A 21,442-nucleotide genomic window follows, 5' to 3' on the forward strand; every position below is an offset into this window, starting at 1 on the left:
CAATTCATTTGAAGTTTTAAAAAAACAAACTTTGGATAAAATATCAATGTCAATCAAGAAATGATTTTTTTCAACTGATATTTTTATGAGACCCCCACAGAGTGCCTGTATCGCCGACATATAACATGACATCATGCAAACTGTTTGTTTAAATTGAGTTGATTAAAACCCTTAATTGTTTGTTTGTTTTGACACCATATTGGATGGAGATAATGTCATCCTGCCAATAGGCCTTTCCAAAAATGGGGCTAATGTGCAGAAAACAAGCCCGACAGCTGTTGGAGCAGATCCAATAACGCCAACGTTGACCTAAGGATTTACCAGGCAAGAGGCCACGCCCTCATTTTTCTGCAAATTTGATCTTAAGCTTAGAAAGTATTACAGAGCTTCATAAAACTTGACACTCAGCACAGTTGTCTTGGAGATTAAGCCTAACCGCAAAAGCAAAAACATACTTTTTTGGGAAGGAGATGTGTTCATTGTGACACGCCTCCTTGTGGGAACCTAATGAACTGACCTGGCCCCAGTTACTTTTATTTTAAATGTCACTTAAATGTAAAGTCACGGGGCGATAAGTTAGTTACCTTCTGTTTGTGTTATGATGCAAAAATCTAGCGTATGCTGGAATATCTGTTATTAAAATAGCCAAGCCAATATCTACTCCCAAACACTTTTTCCCAGCTAAACTAATCAAAATGCCTTTTTATATGTTAGTCTTTTGTGGAATAATAAAGGAGAAAATGGGTGTACTTAACTTATATAACAATATAAATGTCACAAAACAGGCAGACAGCTTGTTCCAGTTGTATCAGCTCAACTAATAAACAAGCATAGGAGCATCAGAGAAGAGACTGGGGTAGTTAGAACCCACGTGCAATTTGGGGCAGGCACACTGACTCAGCAACAAAACAGGGTCAGGAAATCAGATCTGAATATAACACTCAGTAATGCAGGCAGAATGGCACAAACAATATCTCACACTGATTGAGGGTCAGTGCAGTGCTTAAGTATACTGTGAGTGATTGCAAATGGAAGTCAGGTGTGTGGCATCCAGAAAGTGTGTGCTGGGGTTGCTGGGAGCTGTATTGCGTCTAGAACTCTGGAGATGGTTCACGCTGATGACCAAAGGGGGAGATAGAGCTCTGACTTCTGACAATAACCTCTACCTTACTGTCAATCACCTGCATAAACATAGCTTGCTTTTAGGTTTTCTAGCTAACCTGATCCTTTATCAGTTATTTTCTGGCTTTTTAATGTTAACAAAAAGTTGCCTACATATTTTGTGGGTGGCTGTGGCTTTGTGCGCAAGATCAGCAGCAAGACACAACCTAGTTAGGTAAAAGTGACGGCAAAATGCTTAGAAATGTATTGAGAAAAAGTGTTAAATGGCATAAAATTGTTGATGTAGTTAAAGCAGGAAAAGAATGGAGTTATGGCACTGTCTTGTTTGCTGATGACACTGATTCTAGAGTTGAGCAAACATGAGCTCCCTTTTCTCTTTCTTAGTGTGTCTGTCTGAAGGCCTCCCAGACATCCTCATCCACTGAAACCGGCATCTTTCCTCATGCCAATAAAAAAACCTTCTTCCGTTCTTTTTATTTTCATATCTAAGACTTCTGCCCACGGGCAGCACAAACACATCTTCAGTGCAAAAAAGGAGCCCACTCTCAAACTGTGTCAAGGCCAAGGGCTGCGTTACTCATATTACAGGTCGGCTGATTGAACAAAGAGTAAAAGTCTGTGTTCAGACAAGATGTTAATGATTTTTTCCCTCAACACAATTTTTTAGCTGGAAAGTTTGAGAGTACGCAGCGTGTCTTTGCCCTCCTCAGAAGCTTTTTCTGACTGTCGTGCTGCTTCCTTCTGACAGAAAATCAACAAGTCACTCGCTTATTATGGAACTTTTGAAAGTTCAATCTTTAGACAAGAAAAAGTAAACTACATTTATTTCACATTTCTTTTGGTTACAGATTTTCTAGGTTCACTTCAGCACTATACTAGAAAAGGTAAAACCAGAGTAATCACAATCAATTTCTCTTTTCTTCCAGTTTCTCTTCCATTGTTTGCAGCTGAGGAGGGAGGTGAAAGCCAAATGCAGCACAAGTAGCACAAAAAGCACTCAGCATGTCAAATCAGTGATTTATTCTGATGCAGACTGTTGACATTTCCAGAGACAGGGACTTGGACTTGAGATCCACTTAAGTCTCACATGGAGAGACCTGACTTAACACCTCAAAGACTTGTAGTTTGGGACTAGTGAACAATGGTCTTGTGTTTAATCCTTTTTTTTTTTAGATCTCCATGGCGTCGTTGTCAGGTCTATACTAAAAGCTCTGTGCAGAGTTTTACACTAGGAGAGTGGAAACACCAACTTCCCGTTTCTTTTAACAAAAGTAATTTTGTGACAGCAAAACTAATAATTTTCACTAAAGGCTTGAGACTTGAATTGAAGTTAAAGCTAAGGATTTGTAACTTGACTTGAGGTTACAGGTAATGACTTAAGACTTGAGTTTGGGTTAAAGGTAAAGATTTAAAAATTGACTTGAAGTCACGTTAAAGTTTAGGCCTGACTTGAAATTAAGTACATAGACTCCAAACTTGACTTGCAAAAAAGGGACTTGCAAGCATCTCTAGAAAATGTTTCTTGTAAAAAGAAATATGCAGTTATTTGACACACATTCATCTCAATAATATATAGATAGTGAGTTTTTTCATCTGAAATACACATTTTGAGTGAGAAAAATAAATTGCCTACTCATCTTGTGAAAATGTATTGGACAGGCCTCAAAAATTGAGAAATGAATTATTGTTTCGGTCAATGTGTAAATAAAAGATATTGCAACAAAATCCCAGCTTAAGTAAATTCAGGGAGTGAGACCCAGTCGTCCTTTTGCTCAAGCTACAAATGATTTGAAACGTTTTAATTTGAATGGACAATGTTGTTTTCAGGGGACACCTCCACAGTAAATTTAAAGACGTCAGAAAAACATTAACCAAAGACTAACTGCTAACCTGAGGTAAGTTTACTGCATTTCCAGTTAAATTTACCATCAAATAGCCCTTTTTATGATGGCAGTCAATCTTTCTCTAATGCCTGCTGTGCTTGTTGGAAAAACTTCCCGAACTTGAAACAGTTTAGGATTATCTACAACCGAGTCGATAAATAGGAGCATATAATTTGTGTCCTCCTCCCCCCTCTTCACTCCCCCCTGTGTGCACGATCCAATTTCAGCCCAGAGGAGGTGATCCGTCCTCAGGGCTCGTGTGGATGGAGGCCGCGGGGCTGCTTTCACGCTGCACTGAGAATGAGGGATTTCTAATGACTCTGGACTCTGATAGACTTCTGGTAGAGCCCGAGGCTTCTAGTCTAGGACCTCCTCACTCCACATTACAACTCATCAACTTCTGAGGCGCTCTGGGGGGGGCCTTTAAGTTCAGGAAACTCGGCCAAAACGAACGTTAGCAGATGGAGTCGTGCAGATCCGAGGCGGTCTTTTCATCTTCCCATGACCCCCCCTCCCTCCACCTTTTTTTTTTTTAATTCTTCAAAAGATGTTCTAAAATTTGCTAAATATTTTAAAACAACAACTACAATGTCCTCAGAGGGAATTTCAAAGGAAAACATGCTTCCTTTCAATCTCACAGCTTTTTACCTTGTTCATGCAAATGGAATCCATGAATAATGAGAGCCATGCTCGACATATTAATGATCTGATAAAACCGCGGCAGCGCTGATTGTGGCCTGTGGCGTTGAGTCACCTCAAACCTTTGTATGTGTTTTTGGAATTGTTTTTTCAAATACGGAAACGGAGGCAGCCGTTGTGATTAGGCTGGAAAATCCACACAGAAACCCTCTTCAGAACTTGAAGCTTTTCTCCAAGAAGAAGAGAAAAGCAGTAAATCCTTTTCTTTGACTAATATTTACACCATTTTGTAATGGCATTTGGAGACAATTGTTTTATTCAAACACATGGTAGAAGATCATAAAAACTTGTTTTAACCGATCCAACAATTTCTTTCCAGATGATTTATGAAGCAATACTATGGTTGTTACATGTTATATTATTGTTACTATGTTACATAGTCCTCATAAATGTTACTTTTTTATTACATATGTTACTTAGGTGCATATCTTATCATGTTACATAGGCATTACGTATGATATCATGTTACATGGTTGTTGCACATTTACTACAAAGTAATTACAAAAATTGACATTTTATTGTACATATCTTTATACTTTTAGGAGCTGAAAGTATGTTTTTCCGACAGATACCATTTTTTCTGCTATCATTTAGTATTTTTTGTAAACAAATAACCCAAAAAAGGATATATACAAAAAATATAAATATATATACAAAAATATTTGCAAGAGAAATTGGTGAAATACATTTTTTTGCAGATTTTGGGGGAAAATGTGTTGCTATAAACACAATCAGACGTTTTTTCACAAACTTTATGCAAAAAAGATTAAGTCAGGTATTATTGGAATTTTTCATTTTAGTACATTTTTTTTAATTTATAAAAAAAATGTATTTAGTGTCAAAATGTTATACTGTTCTGTATATGAACCCTAAAAAGAAACACATAAGCAACACCTCAAACACTAAAAACTGTTTCATACATGATTTGAGCTTTACTGGAGAATGGAGGGAAAAACTTTTTTTTTTCTTCTTAAAAAAGCAAAAGTGATGGAAAGTTTCAGCACATTTTTCTCCAGACTTCTCATCTAAATTTACTTTTGGTTCAAACAGATGTGTCCAAACCTGCTCGCCGGGCTCTACAAGTGACTTTTGGAAAATATAAAAAAACAACACATCTGCTGAACATGATTTACTTGAGTTTAATGAAAAGCAGAAACCTGTCACAATTCATGCACAAACAACCATAACAATTTATGCGAGTTGAGACATTTGACAACGCTAAATCTGATTGCTATCGTTCATTTTCACACCCTGTGCCCATTGGATTTGCGATAGCATGTCAAAACAAAAGATGGGAAGCCAATACAACTGCAGCTATTCATGGGTCAAAAAAATACACGGTATTTGTCTGTGTAACAGATGACACTATCTGGTAATCTGCTATGGTTAAATGAATGCTCAGCTTAAAGGGGGATCAGAATTAAGTCAGTGTAAAGAGGAGTGGCACTAAAGGGCATGAGGCAACCAAAAAATGAGAGATTTCAGAAAAGGTAAAAAAAAAGTCTGTACAGATCGTTCCTTAGATGGTAATCCAACAAATCACAGTTCTTACTATTCAATATTTTATGTTTAAATGGTTTCTATAAGTAGGTTGTAAGTAGGATGAATTTAACTGCATCATTTATACCTTTATTTAAAACAGGAGATTAGAATCAACAAAACCTGAGAGATAAAAACACAGAGAGGTATTTTTCACTTCAAAAAATGCCCAACTATTCAATCAACTTCCTGGATAATATTAACCATAAACAAAACCTTAGCGTCACTGTTGCTTTTGGATCAGAGCTTTAGAGAAATTCAAAAATTAGGACACAGCAACACTTAAAAACACTCACAGTCCTTTGATTTAAACTGACAATAGCTTAGATTTTATAAACTTCCCTTTTTTCTTAAAATTTTGAGGAAGAAATCTAAAAATGTCCACACTTCAGATGATCAATTATGGTATGGTTTCTCTGCGATACTGGACAGTCATATGATGTCATACAATTAATCACCAGAGTTTCAATTTCACATATATTATATTTTTGTAATTTAAATTGTTGATAATATTTTTTTGCATGTTCTTCAGAACTAACTTTATATTTTATTCATCTACCATAAACAAGTGTTATTTTTCTCTATCCATTTATTAACTTTTGGTGACAATGGCACATTTGGTTTGTTTAGTTTACATACTTAGAGTCCAACAATATGCTGCATTTTATAGCGAAAATTACATTGTATTTTTCCTATATTCTAATATATAAATTTTGTGAATCAAAACTCTCGGATGCCCTAAAGATTTATACTCGTTTTTTCTAGAACACATCAAGAACGTCAGAGTATTCGGATAGTTAGTAACCTACATCATGACCTGACCTTGGTTGCACTTTCAAAGTTTGGGATTGTCTCTGTTAGGAGCAGGGGAGACGGTTGCCTCATGGGACCAACAAACCTACGGTAATCCATGTGTCCCTGACCGGACAGAACAGTGAAAAGAGACAAAGGAGAGCACTTGACCCCTATTGTTTCTGGGTTTGGCCATACTTCCCTGTCAGAGTCATGAGCTTCACTTCCCTCATGAATGCATGCCAAGGCGCAGACTAAGACACAATGTCGTCACACTGTGGGCTCCTCGCCTCATCCTGTCCGGAAAGAACCGAAGACGCACACTCCCCTACTTCCACTTGGCCACATTTCACCACCTCGTCAGGTCACTCTGACACACTTGTAGCAATATATCTTCTTTCTTTGATATCTCACTAAAGTAAAACAGCTTTCACTCATGGTTACCCTAATTTTATGGCACACCGGAGTGAGGAGCCCCGTCAATAAATGGTCTATTGGGCATATATATATACATACATACATACACACACCCACACACCCACACACATATATATATATATATATATATATATATATATATATATATATATATATATATATATATATATATATATATATATATATATATATATATACACAAATGGCACACCAAACTATAAGGCGCATTGACTTCATATTCCATACAATTACCGGAATGAAGCCCATTGAGACGACTATTGTAGTAATATTGGGCTTTATCAATAAAATTGAATTGAACTAAAGCAAACAATACTGTGACTACAATAACCCCCTTCCTTTTTAATAATGTGTAAACGAAATTGTCCAACACGTTAACTGTTTTAGCATATTCACAATTACACTGAAGAAATCATTTTGACAGAGCGCCATGTACCTCTTAAAATTGCTTCGACATCATTAAGTACAACCAGAATTAATCTTTATACAAGGCGCTCTGAATTATTTGGCGCTCTTAAGTGCGCCTTTTACTGCAGAAATACATTACTTTTTTGTCAGAGTATGTCCCAAGTAATTAGAGTTTAAAGGAAAAGTTCTCTGCAAATAAATAAAAGGAAGGAGCAGGAAAAATGCTGACTCACTTGCGAGGCCAATAATTGCTGAAAATGGGAAACGTTTTGTTGCAAATAATGATGTGGCTTTTTAGAGTTTATAGTCTTCATTTTAGAAGAAATAAAGCCCGGTAGAAGCCAGATTTTTTTTTTTGTTTTATTCTTTTTTTTTTAAGAAAGAGCCTCACTAAACCGCTGTTACTTTAACACGTCTGGCTCCATTTACTTGAGCAGTCCCTGTAGTGCAATTTCTCCAGTGGCTCTCTCCCACCCCCCTTACTTGTCTTTTTCTTTTTACTCTTTATCCAGCTTCCCTCAATTTCCAGTGACAGAAACTAAGCATGTTTTGCTGATTGCAAATAACCAATGTGAGGGAATCACAGTGAAAAATGTCACTGATGATGTTTTGATTCACGTAAATCTATTTGCTTCTAAGGAGTGCGCTGGGGGGGTTAACCTAATGAGACACCCTTCTTTTTTTTTCTTTTTTTTATTGATGTGGAAGAAGCTATTTGGATTTTCTTCCTTTCCATCTCCTTCCGGAAGGTCTCACACATCTTATGGGGGACAGGAAGGAGCTGCGGCCGCATGACGAGATGAAGAGCAGGCTTGTACATAACCAGCCTGCACCATTTTGGGCCAACACACACTGACTCACACCTTGGAATCTTTCAATTTTGGTGTAATAAATTGCAGCGGGAGGCCGCCGATGTGCTGAGGGAGATGAAATTGAAACACATACAGGGACGGCGGCGGCGCTCTCAAAGGGAACAGTGTAGTCTCGGCTTCGGCTCCTTCCAGAAATGGAAACAATCCGTGAATCTGAGGCTAATATTCTCTGGGCCGTGAAAGATGTTTGTTTGAGTGAGCTCTCGGGGCAGCGTGCGTGCGGCCCTTACATTTGTAAGTCCAGCTTCAGATTACCCTTAATTTATTTTTTTCTTTGCTAAAAATAATTTTGAAAAAACAGTTGGGAGCAGTTGTGGCTCTGGCAAGAGTTAGAAACAAAAAAGATTTTAAACAGAGATATGAAAATGCAACTGCTGAAGAAGACAGCCACAGCAGGTCTCAAAAGTATTTAAAACATCCATATGTATACAGTATATCTTCAAGCTATGTGACCTAGGTCATTTGACACAGTAGCCCTTGTGTGGGGCTTTTTTTCCCGTCGCATTTTTGTCCATGTGAGTGGCGATCAGCTCTGTTTGCTCTGTCTGCAGGTGGCATTGGTGACACATTACCTGCCCCCATAATGCGGGAGCTAATGCAAGTGTTCCCCGGAGTGCTGATGGGCCCCCAGCGTAACTGGATAAAGGCTTGTGAGTGAGGGGAGCCTCATGTAGACCATATCAAAACAGGGGAATGTTAACCCCTTTTTTTTTTTTTTTTTTTTGGTAATTGAGGATCAGTTTGGTCTACATTTGTGCACTTCTGTTTTTTTTTTCCTCTCAAGTTTGTCACTTTAGCGTGAAGAAAACAGTCTTTCACAGCAAAGTCCATTTTTTAAAACGATGCTATCTGTTTTCCAACAGTAAAAATAACTTGCCTTGAAAGCACCAAGACTAGACAATAAGATAGTCAGAGCTTTGTTTTCACACCCGGCGTGTGGGTATCAGATGAAGCCAGTGGTGGAGCTAGAACATTATAGATATAGGGGGGCAGAAGAATTTGGAATGGTGGCAAATGAGAACAGCAGAGTGAAGAACACTTTAAATGAAAAGATCAAGTATACATACTTTAATATTACTTTATTATTATTTTGCTATTACTAATGCTTGTATTGATGATTTTGTTTTTTTATCTTTGTCAATAATTATACTAATATTGACTCAAGTATTAAGGGGGCAGGGCTTTTTGCTGGGGGACAGCTGCCCCCCATTTGTCCCCCCGTGGCTCCGCCCCTGGATGAAGCAGAAAGTGTTCCAATGGGTGACAGACAAATAAAGCATTGAAAACTGCAGTGTGGGAAGATAGACAGCAGTCCAAAAGCTTTAATCTATGCTTCACGATCCATAACGGCGGCAGTGTCAGATTGGCCCTTAATATCATCCAGATGCCCTCTCGAAGAAAACGCCCCACCCCCAAAACAAAAGCAGAGTTCTGAGACAGTAATTGATGAGCCGGTTACGTTCTGCTCATCCGTCGGCTTTGTTTTTCCTCACTTTCCAGTTTAGATGAAAAGCGCTGCTGCCCTGCAGTCGTCAGGCCCCCTGCCTCTTCCTGCTGGATGGGAAGAACAACGGAAATGTATGCATAACCCTTCGCCGGCGCACCGTCTCCTTTGATGTTGGGTTCTCAAACAGATGCCCCATCTCTCCACCATTATTGGGAATATTAAAGTGTTGTTTGGCTCTGTCGCACACAAACACACACCACAACCTGCAAACCCAGTTACTTTTACAGCTTTTTAAACCATCTTTTTTGCTTTTTGAAAAAAAAAAATATTGATAACATATTACACTAGTTTTACTCCATTGAGAGTGGGACTATTTTTTATATGTGTAAAAATTGACATTTTTTAATGTAAAACTAAGTTGAATCCATTTGGATGAGGCAAAATCTTCATTCTTTTTTGCAAATAGAACTCAATCATTACGCCTTTTAATTAGCAGTTGTTTATCTTTGTTTACTTTTTATTAAAATAGTTTACATTTTTAAGCCACTCTTAGATGGCCAAATGATTTTATCAAAGTAGCATCTTGTCAACAATACAATGCGCTTAACAACACATTGATTTCCAGTTGCATCTTTAAAGACGCAACTTGATGTGTTTTTTTTTGGTGTTTAGCATGTTCTGGTCGCATTTAACTGATGATGGGGGACATATAAGTTAAGCTCAAAATTGTATTTCTAAGTATTTATTATTCAAATCGTGAATCAGGAGGAGAAATAAAAAATGCTGATTTAAACAGAGCTTATTTGTGGCGTAGAAATCACATTTGGCGGCCCACAAGCTTCCTGATTTGCTGTAGGGAAGGGGGGCGGGGTTGCTTTGCCCAAACAGGCCCGCCACACTCCACAGTTTTTTTCGTATTATTTTGGTTAAAAACGGCATAATCAAAATTAAAAGACCATCAGGAATACTTTTTTTTTACATTTATAATTAGGGGTGTGACGATTGATCGATGGTGGTCCAAAGAGCGTGTGTTATTTAGGTGACGCCGGTGACGGCTCTGGGGTCAAAGGGTTACTGAAGGATTTGTTTGCTGGACTAGTTGGAATAGTTAGCTTTTTTTCAATTACCTTTTTTAAACTGAAGATGCTAAACTGTAATATTAGTATCACTTGTTAAATGTGAGTAAGATATAGAAACGTAATAATTTATATATATTATTATTGTTCCACATAGCAGCCTTCCTAAGTTGGATTGCTTTGGCATTTAAAATAACCAAATCCATTTGTGGCACACAGCAGCATTCTTTGTGAAGTCATTTCTTTCTGTGTTCTCACTGAGGCTAAATTTAACTCACCTGTACTTGTAGGTTCAGGTCCATTATGACTTATAAAAAAACATAAAACACATGTAAATCCCAGATTAATCCTGTTTCCTTATTGTTGTTTTTTTCAGCGCCGGTGATTCATGGGCTGGCGTCAAGCGCTTTGACAGTCATCCCATCACTCTGAATCTGAAACAGTCAGGTACAATGACTTGACTGAAACCAGTGAAAAAAGCAGCCAACTCCCAACTATGAAAAGCATTTACAAATCCCAGTGAGCTGTGGCGAAAGAGGTTTCTTTTTTTTTTCTTTCTTTTTTTTTGGGGGGGGGGGGGGGGGGGGGGTAACAAGACTCAAGCTCCTTGAAAGAAAATTCAGAAGAGATGCAAGATATATTGCACAGTGCTGTCTTTGTATAGAATAACGGAGAAAGCCTGTCATTGAGGCTGGCTATGAGCGTAGCTATAACCCGCGTGTCTGAAATGTTAAAGGTTTACAGCACAGATAACAAACTCTTAATGAAAGCATTTGGTTTTATCAGAACTTCTTATCACACATTTTTTAAATCAAAAACTGAATTGGTAATAGTTTTTGAATATTGTTACTGGAAGAAAAGAAACTATTTCTTGAAATTTTCTACCAATATTTAAGTTTTTTTAATGTTTGATTGTACAAGGGTATTACTTTTTGGTAATTTTAGCGGCTAAAATCTGTTCTTCAGACATGTTTATGTGAGATCATCTAAAATGAAGCACATTTTTGAAACATCCTCGATTTTATGAGCCGGACTTAAAAGGCTTAATTAAAAAAAAAAAAAAAAAATGAAACAAGGTGTTTTATAATCCGGAGCACCTTATGTATGGAGTTGTTACTGTGAATACGTCAACACAGCGCGTTCACAGCGGTGTCGGATTGTGTGTTTTTACATTTTTTTACTAAGAACTACTAAGAACTTAGCACAGTCACAGTAATGTTCTTTTTTTAGTGGTATCAGTTTGTTTCTTTACAACAAGGTTGGGGGTAACATGGCTAACGTGTAGCGGTGTTGGCCTGTGTCTTTTTTACGTGTTAGAAGTCACCGACTAAAAAAATTGATAGAAAAGATGACATTTTTGAATTGACCAATTTTTTAATCTCTGTAATCGAGTTGACTTCTAAATGCTGATGAGGAGAAATGGAGCCAAACGGGCCTGGAATTATCTAGACCACGTATAGAGAAGAGTGGTTAGGGACGGACGGGGCGGCTCTTGCTCCGGGCCAGGTCTGTTGAGAAGGTCATGTGAAAGTGGAATGTGGTGGAGCTGGACAAATGCCAGGAGCTGTTTTCAGTCAAAAAGGCCTTTTTTTTTTCAAATGGGGTGATAACTGTCAGCTGCTCGAGAGAGATTATATCTCTTTGTTTCGGTAACATTCAGGCTATTTGAATAATCGGGGAACTCCAAAGCGTGTCACATTTCTCTGAATTCTAGGTTCCCAGTGACATAATGAAAGGCTGGGCTTTTACGTGCTGCATACCTTTATCTCTAATTACCAAGTAATTACTGTCAGGCTTTTGAAATGCTGGGAAATGCATCACTCAGCAGACAGCTGACGGTGCGAGAATGAGAGAAATATTGGTGATATATTTTAAACAGCAAGGCCACGTTTGGGTAGGTAAGGTAAGGACAGCAAGGTTAGGGAACATCAACCCGGACACGTCAACTCGGGGACTCGGCTCAGGAAAGTAACTCACGGGCTTGGCTCAAGAAGGTAACTCAGGATTTGAGCTCAAGAAGGTAACTTGGGGACTTGGCTTAGGAAGGTAACTCGTGTACTCAGCTCAGGAAGGTAACTCGGGGACTTGGCTCAAGAAGGTAACTCGGGGACTTGGCTCAGGAAGGTAACTCGTGTACTCAGCTCAGGAAGGTAACTCGGGGACTTGGCTCAAGAAGGTAACTCGGGGACTTGGCTCAGGAAGGTAACTCGTGTACTCAGCTCAGGAAGGTAACTCGTGTACTCAGCTCAGGAAGGTAACTCGGGGACTTGGCTCAGGAAGGTAACTCGTGTACTCAGCTCAGGAAGGTAACTCGGGGACTTGGCTCAGGAAGGTAACTCGTGTACTCAGCTCAGGAAGGTAACTCGGGGACTTGGCTCAGGAAGGTAACTCGTGTACTCAGCTCAGGAAGGTAACTCGTGTACTCAGCTCAAGAAGGTAACTCGGGGACTTGGCTCAGGAAGGTAACTCGTGTACTCAGCTCAAGAAGGTAACTCGGGGACTTGGCTCGGGAAGGTAACTCGTGTACTCAGCTCAGGAAGGTAACTCGGGGACTTGGATCAGGAAGGTAACTCGGGGACTTGGATCAGGAAGGTAACTCGGGGACTCGGCTCAGGAAAGTAACTCACGGGCTTGGCTCAAGACGGTAACTCAGGATTTCACATCTGGCATCTGGAAAGCTGCTCAGGCATGCAGCAAAAGAAAACTGTTGAGGTAAACAGTACTGGCAACTCTGTGTCCCAACAGAGAAGGAACAAACACAAGAAGGCAACAGAAAACAGGATAAAGATTCAGACCTCAGGAGGAAGTGGCCACAAAAGGTAACTGACATTGCGGCAAAGAGTGAACCACAGGGCCAGTGATTTATAGGAAGTGGAACAGGTAGCAGGATTTAGAGCTAATTAGCAGCAGCAGACAGCGGCAGCAGTAGAGGCTGCAGCCCTGACATTTTTCATTACATCTTATTGTGCAGCCACTTTTACAGTAGATTAAAAAGCATGACGAGTAGAAAAGCAGGTAGCGTAACGTGTGATTTCATTTTGTATTGTGACAACTCCAGCATTGTTCCCGCCCGCATTATCCAGTCACGAGTTGATGTTTTGCAACGAAACCCGGGGGGTGATGTCACATTCTCAGGATAAAGGAAATAATGAACAAAGCAAAAATGATGACAACAAGCTCATACAACACCAACAAACCATGTGAGGTTTAGGTTTTAATAGGAAAATCAATTTAAAGAAGTTTTTGATCACTTTGATTAAAAAACTAATGGATTTACAAAAAACAACAGCATTTTTTTTACATTTTGCCCTAAAATTACATGTAAGAGTGTGCAATTCTTTTTTCAGATATTGGTAAAGTGTTTTTTTCAAATGTGTCTACATCTGATGTGATGCCCGCAGTACCAGGACATCTATAGTGCGAAAGTATGAGAAGAATCATTACCATCACAGATTTAATCTTAAAGTATTTTGTCATCTTTGTGAAAACACACCAGATTCTGCCTCCACAAGACCCAGACCCGGTGTTAATGTCTGAGTACAGGCTCAAACACATGAAAAAAACTGTTGTTTTTTTTATCAGGTGTGAACACAGAATCTCAGATAAAGAGCAAAGATGTGGGTGAAGGAGGCCAGCTGAGTCAGGAATGTATCTATTAACTTCAGAGTGGTTAAAGCAGATAAGCAGGGATCAGGGTGCTGTTTTGTCTGTTTTGTGTCTGATTTTACTGCTCTTTTGGAATTTCTTTCTTTCTTTTTTACATAGTTTTTACAATCATGTCTTTTGGAAAGACTGGAAACCTACAGCAACACCTACAGCATCGCACAAATTAACTTATTTGTTTGGTTTATGCTGACCTAGACAAAAAAATATAAATAAATGAAAAACTTTAGTGTTTATTGAGGATGTCAGACACTTTTTTTTTTTAAGCAACAAATAATCTGACAAAAACAAGAATGTTCGTTTCATAGTAACCCTTGTGCTATCCTAGGCACTTTAACATTGGGAGTTGGGTCATCTAGACCCACTAGACAGTGCTCTGAACCTTTTTTCTTCAATGATTTGTGATCTTCACTGGTTTCCATGGATTTCATTAAATCTGTCCACCTTTATCCACCTTTGTCATGGTAGGGAGAACACGTCAATGTAAGGGTGGGGCCATCTAAGATAGCACAAGGGTTAAACCTGCAAGGTCGATGCCGAATCTCAAGCTTAATGCTACATTTATTCATGTTGCATGCCACCAACAGCATCACACAAATTGACTTTTTTATTTGGTTTGTTTTCAAAGGATTTATATTGACCAAGGTTACAAAAAATAAAGTGGAATCTGCATTTTATACCATTCAGCAGTGACATAAAAAAACACCCTGTGAAAAGTAATTTCATAGACTGTAAGGCTTTTTAGAGGAAGCAGGAAGGTAGATGTTGGCTATAGATTGACTAAAAACTCACAAATAGATTTTTTATTTACTAAGTTTTGTAAATGAAATGTAGTAATTAATTTGACTATAGAATAGAAAAAAATGCATTAACTGAGTCAAAATTGCTGTAAATAACCAAATGGATCAGCATCGGCCCTTTAATTATTAGTATTTTTGCTGAAAAATCTTTTTATTTTAAATTTTTTTTTTTATATTACTCAGACTCCAGTTTCTTGAACAACAAACAAAACAAAGAAAACAAATCTGAAACTAATGATGCATGAAGAATGCATCATTAAAATAACCCCAACCACCCCTGCAGGTTGATACGCCTTTTACGTAAGACTGGATTTAGGTGTAACTCGCAGGCTTAAGAGGAGACTAGGTGTTGCGCTAAAACACAGAATCCTAGAGCTTGTGAACAAACAACAGAAACCAGACTTGTTTGCTCCGAGTGGCTTATGACACTTATCTCCAGACCCGTGTTTACCCTGCTCTTATCCCTTGATCTTCCGCATTTTGGTTCGGTTTTTATTCAACAAGTGATGACAGGGTGTAAGATGTCACGGCCTTAAGTTCAGCTGTGGTTATATTTCCTTCTTTTTAGACTCGGTTAACTATGAATGGGAAACTTTTGTCCTTTCACTTTGCTTTTTTTTTGTATTTTTAGGTACATTAACCCTGAGAAACATACAATTAGGCTAACAAAAATATTTTTCGAGTGTTTTTTTGTTACATTAGGAGATTAAATTGCCGTAATCTAGTATTTGTTACTGCTGCTATCCTAGTGATGCAACATTTTTCAAAAATGCCGTGGCAACTGCTTTTCGGTAAATATCTTTGAGCTTGATAAAAGAAAATCCGATAAAAGTTGACGTATAGCAAAATGAAATGTAAGCAGATGGTTTTCCTTCCCTTGCTTAGCTTTGGTCATCTCTTAGAGGTCAAGGAAACGTTTTTTTTTAAACATTTCTATGTTTATCTGTCACTCAGACTGACAGAGTCCTCCATTAAACGGGGCGTTGGCTGCGATTATGAGTGTTTGATGAATCCAGCTGGTGGTTGGACCTGTCACGGGCTAATGTTGCTTCCCCTGCGTGTGACCTTCCAGGCTCACGCGAGGTCACGGTTGGAGCTTTTTACCTCCATTTATGTGTTGTTCTAACGTTCCAGCAACCGACTTGAACCTAATGAATATGCTCCAACCATCCTTGTATTATCTTCAAAAAATACACAACACTAACGGTCTTTATGAACTATTGAGTTCTGTTTATTTAGATGGTGGCAGGAGGAATTTGAGCCTAGTTGGCAGCGCGTAGGTTCATTTGCAGATGTATATACAGACAGATTTTTCAGACACTTAACTCCTATTAACCTCCGTTTTCTTATTTGCTGATAATCGCATTAAACCAGAACATTTCACTAACTTTAAGTCCTACTGGTCTCAAAGAGAAAATAGCCCGACAGTGCAATAACAAAGATGTCCTTGTGCTGGATGTACGGCGTCTCTAAAAGTATGCTACATTAACTTTTGTCTGCTTCTCTTTACCCACACTCATTGTTCTCTTTGCTTTCGTCTCAGCTCTTTGCCCCACTGTGGATGTACCCGCAGGCGAGCTTAGCATAGGACAGCGGTTGATTCATTCCCCTCCGGTTAGTTTTTGTCATTCCCAGACCCCGACAGTACAACAGGTTAGGGCTTGAGGAATCTTACAGCAAATCCTAAGATATTGCAAATTCAGCAGTCCTATAGTTACGTTCAAAATTAAGCAGTAATAGGTGAAATCTTCCAAATAGTCATCCTTGTTTTTTACAATTAGTACAATCGTTTTAAGGCTGTAAAACGCCTCACTACAGACTTTATCCACTTTTCTCAGACAGACATGAACATTTTCACACTTTTCTCTCTTATTTAAACTCTAAAAGTTCAAACCTTCATAGAAAAATATAGATAAAGATATGATCGTGATTGAAGATTTACTGAATTTTCCACACTATAGGACGGACTGGATTATAGGGTGCACTGGGCGATCCAGAGATAGGTCCTTCAGTCAGTCAGACTTTCTTTACTGCATACACAGTATTTAGAACTTGTTTGTGACACGCTACACAGTAGAAACTTTAGCTGTCTTAGCACATTTACAATATCTGTAACTCCCTACCTTGTTTGCAACTGGTAAAAAACAGACTGATACCAATAAATCCCAACTTTGATAGTAACACTTAAAAGAAACTTATTCCGACACCGCTACACGTTAGCTTCATTAACATATTTACAATAACACCCAACCAAACATTTTGACAGATCGCCATGTATCTCTCAAAATCGCTTCAACATCAAGTGTGCTTTATGGTGCGGAATATATGTTATGTACATAGGGCAGGGTAAACGCATTCTGTACACATATATATATATATATATATATATATATATATATATATATATATATATATATATATATATATATATATAAACATGTATTATTTGAATATGTATATTTTATGTGAAAATGCACCACATAAATCTGAGAAACAGTGACCGCAAAAGGTGAACTGCAAAATGGGAGGGACCTCTGTAAACAAATGAAAATGGATTCAAAACTAACACAACACTGTTTTTCACCCAACACTTAACTCTGAAAACACAAAAAGTGAAATGAGTTCATTTCTCAGCATAAATGTCTTTTACTGGTCAATGTGGGAGCCCAGGCTTGACTCTGCGCCATTTCCCTGCAAAATGCACATTCCAGCCATCAAATGGCCTCATACAAGTGAAGACATATAAAACAGTTGCAGACTCCCAGCTTGTCCCCCAAAGCAATTACAGGTGACAGAGCTCACTTCAGGCACTTAAATCCCCACGCCACCTAAAGGTGCCTGTTCAGCTGTCATCCACTCCAACACGCGGGTAACATGTTTTACCGAGCTGACACAAGAAAGATCGGACGTGGAATTTGGAGATTAGGAAAGATTTCACCTTAGGATAGTTGTCTGCTACTGCAATAATTTACAGTATGTATAGTTTATCTTGTAACAATGTTTCAGATGAAATTTACAAAATTTTTAATTCAATGAAAATGTAAAAATATAGTTGTCTAAATTATTTTTTTCTAATAGAAAAGTTGTAAAGTGTGTATTTACATAAAAACATGTTATGCATGTTCTTTAGAAAACCTTTAGAATCTCTAATTTTTACAATTTTATTGTTTTTCAGCTGTTTTACATTCAAAATAACCATAGTTAATATGCTACATGACTATATATGAAAAAACGTATGTTTCTACATACATTTTTAGGGAGTAAAGAATGAAAAATGTAGCAAAACTATACTGACAAAATAAATTGAACTGCATGATAGAGGTTAAAACCATTGGTTAAAACACATTATCTTTTCCAAAAGGACTGCTAACTGCTATGTTTTAACAATGGAAAATCAACAGCTTTAATTTAAATTTACTGAGATAAATTTAGGCAAATTTCATTACTTTAGATTTTTTTTTTCAATAGCTTAGAAATGTACAGTGGTCTTGAAATCACATCAACAAGTCAATCAAAAACACAATAAAAATCACAACAATTAAAAAAGCTAAAAAATTTAAACACATGAAGCCATACATTTCAGAAATCAAAACAGAAAAAACTAAAACCTAATTCTAAAAAACAAAACATAATAAAAAATTAAACAATTAAAAAAGGATTTTTTTTTAAAAAACAAAAAGGAATTTCAAGAAATTAGATCGAAATGTTAAGAAAATAAACCAAATTAGAGACCAGAAAACGGTAGATAATATGGGACATCACTGATTGGATGATGTTTGTTGACAGACTATTTTTAAGGCTTCTAGCAAAAGCACTGCAAACGTTTGATGATTGCTCAATCAACTCTTTACCACAGTTTAGGCAAAACTTCCTGTCAGTGATGGCCCATAGTACCGACCTTTTCAGGTTTCATATTTCATTTAATTTTTTTTACTTTTAATTTAGATTTCTGGAAATTACCTTTGTGCTGCAATTTTTATTTTATTTTATTTTTTTTTCCTTTTTAATTGGCATTGTCATTTTTAATTTGTTTTCGCATTGAGTGATTTTTTGATGTGATTTGCACTTCCAGGCCACTGTTGTTTTAATTTTCTGTGCAAAAAACCTTTAAGTTAGAAAAGACCTCAAACATCCGTTTAGTTAGCAACGCGTAAAAATAATAAATAAATAAACAGCAAACTGTTGGTTTAAGCAACATAGCACCTTGTTTTTAGACATGTTATAAGCATGTGCAGAGCAAGTTTTTCTTTGATTGCAAACTGAGTTTTAAATAAACACAGCACCGTGGAGAACGGGTGAAGTCAGAAGTTTACCTTAAGTCATTCGCTCTGATGTGTTGTTTAGAAAACTGAGCAAATTTCCTTGGAATCAGTGCCTTTGACCCCTTTGTCTGCACTTTTATCCTCGATTTGTATTGTGATATAATGTATTGCTAATGCTGATAAAAAAAATGTTGAAGACACACATTTGATGGGAAAGATAAATATTGTGCAAAAGTTAGTTTAAAATAAGACATTGTAATGTATAAATGTAAAATTTAAGCCTTTTTTTTTTAGATATTAAGCCAAAAAGGCAACATTTTGACAAAACGATGATTGTCAGTTGTACAGGTTAAAAATAAAAGCAATAAAAAAGCTAAAATATTATAAAAAAACAAAAACAAATAGGAGATTACTGGTTTATAAGAGTGCAATTTCAAAGCGAGCTAAAACGATGGCGTTTCAAGGCTGCCCACATGATGGGGGGGGGTCAATGAAGATGACCCTTCTTATCTGATGAAGGGGTGTATTTGACAGAAATGTCAGAGAGCGCAGTATTTCCTTTCAGCATACTATGGATCTGACCCTTGACTTGTTTGCTGTCTGACGGCCTTTGTAGTACTTGTAGTAAATCATTCCACAGTCCAAATCTGTGGGGACTACCGTCTCCACCGTTCAGGCTTTTGCTGAACAGCAACAGTGAATGTATTCAGAATATTAAATGATCCTCCGGAGCGGCGGGCAGCTATTCGCCGTACATTGTGATGCTTTCTCATTAATCACATCTGTGGTCTCGGATTTGGCATGCGGGAGGCGTGTTAAATGAAACCCGTAAGTAAAACACTGTTATAAATTGAGTTCATTCGGGCCAACTTTGCCTGCAATAAAGCTTTTGATCGTGGCGGTGTCATTATTTTCTAGGCAGGGCTGTGTGTTTACCTGCGTTAAATGACTTTGCACCTATTTTTAAATATTGAAATCAGAAAGAGATCGGAAGTAAACTTCAGCTGATTAAAAGACACAATATTTTTTTAAAGGTTTTCTGCAAGAATAAAGATGCAAGTTACAGATTTTATGTTACCAATCCAAACCAACACTGAACAGATGCAGGCAAATGTGCTCCTGAACTGTGATTAAAAAGACAAAATAACTAATATTGACTATTTAACAAAATAATAATCATGTAAACCTGATACATTTTTATAAAAACTTGTCCGTATTTAGAAATGAGTAGTTCAGCAACATGTACATGAATAAAAAGGAAATGTATAATCCATATGGCACTGGGAAAACTTTTAAACGCTTGTCTTTTGGCTAAAAATCTTCTCACTAAGTATGTCTTTTTTTCTTTTTTTCCCAGTGTGTGCGGCCAACTTTCACACTCAGCAGAGAGACACTGATTGGTGTAATTATGTTTGGTGTGATTACAAATCTTAATGGTACTCATGGCAGTGCAGGACATGAATCCTAATGGTTTTTGAGGCATCTTTTGGAGCAAACGTTTCTTTTTTTACGTCCGTCTTTCCACATGTGCCACAAGCAAGCCAAGAAAAGCGGGCGGAGGGCTCTAAAAATAAAAGGGGGACACTTACCATCTTCAGACACTTGGTGGTCATGGCGGGGTCAGCGAGGAACAGAGTGCGGAGTGCGACCTCACGGCATTACACCCAAATCCCAGCCCTGCTCCCAGACAGGAGGAGAACCAGCGGGGCTCGTTAGCTCGCTGATGCGGTACAGCGAGTTTGAAGAAAACCGGTGAAAAAGCAGAGAGAATTGCAAAAACGGCAACAGTTTCTTTCTCCTCCGTCTCCTCGCTTTGTTTGGTGTAACTTAACCCCCCTGAGGAGCCTCTCTGCAAGTAGACACACAGAACCAGTTCCAGACCTGCACAATTCCCACAGCTGCCTCTCCCCCTTTCTCTCTCAATTTTCTCGGGTTTTTTGGTATCATTTAACTCCTGATTCTGTGGCCCAGCCGATGAGCTCACCGCGGGCTCAGGTTTCAGTGCCTGAGCTGGAATGCAAGGGCGGCTGCTCACAGAGGCAGAGGTGCTGAGGAGGTCAAAGGCTACCGGGGTGGTTTCTGGAGACAGCGGGGTATCTATCATCTGCAGGGGGAGTCCACTGCAGGGATATCTGCAGCTCAGAGAACAGAACAGGAGTTACAGGGGTCACTGGTTACGGATGTTGGCACCGTTTGACAGCTTCGGAGGTTATGGACTTGAGGAAGCTAAACATATTTGTACACTCAAGTACACATAAAAACAACAGACAACGACTCCTAAGTGCCAGATTTAGCGCTCACCCAAAGAGCAGGGTGTTTCCCTCAGGGACTGAATTTTTTTCCTTTTTGGTCTGTTAGGATGTTTTTCATAGTTGCACTAGACTACGGGTAAGAAATATGAATCCTACAACTGGACAAAAAAA

General features: G+C 38.1%; 1 protein-coding gene across 1 annotated transcript in view; it reads right to left on the bottom strand.

Moving 5' to 3' along the window:
- LOC101162725 (leucine-rich repeat transmembrane protein FLRT2) overlaps nucleotides 1-20,929 on the bottom strand; it is a 48,017-nt gene extending 27,088 nt beyond the window's left edge. Inside the window, exon 1 of the mRNA XM_011491745.3 lies at nucleotides 20,609-20,929. The gene's annotated coding sequence lies outside the window, so the exon portion shown is untranslated. The remainder of the gene's footprint in view (nucleotides 1-20,608) is intronic.
- Nucleotides 20,930-21,442: the final 513 nt, after the last annotated feature.

Source organism: Oryzias latipes, chromosome 24, assembly GCF_002234675.1.
Source record: "Oryzias latipes chromosome 24, ASM223467v1".
In the NCBI taxonomy this organism is placed as follows: Eukaryota; Metazoa; Chordata; class Actinopteri; order Beloniformes; family Adrianichthyidae; genus Oryzias; species Oryzias latipes.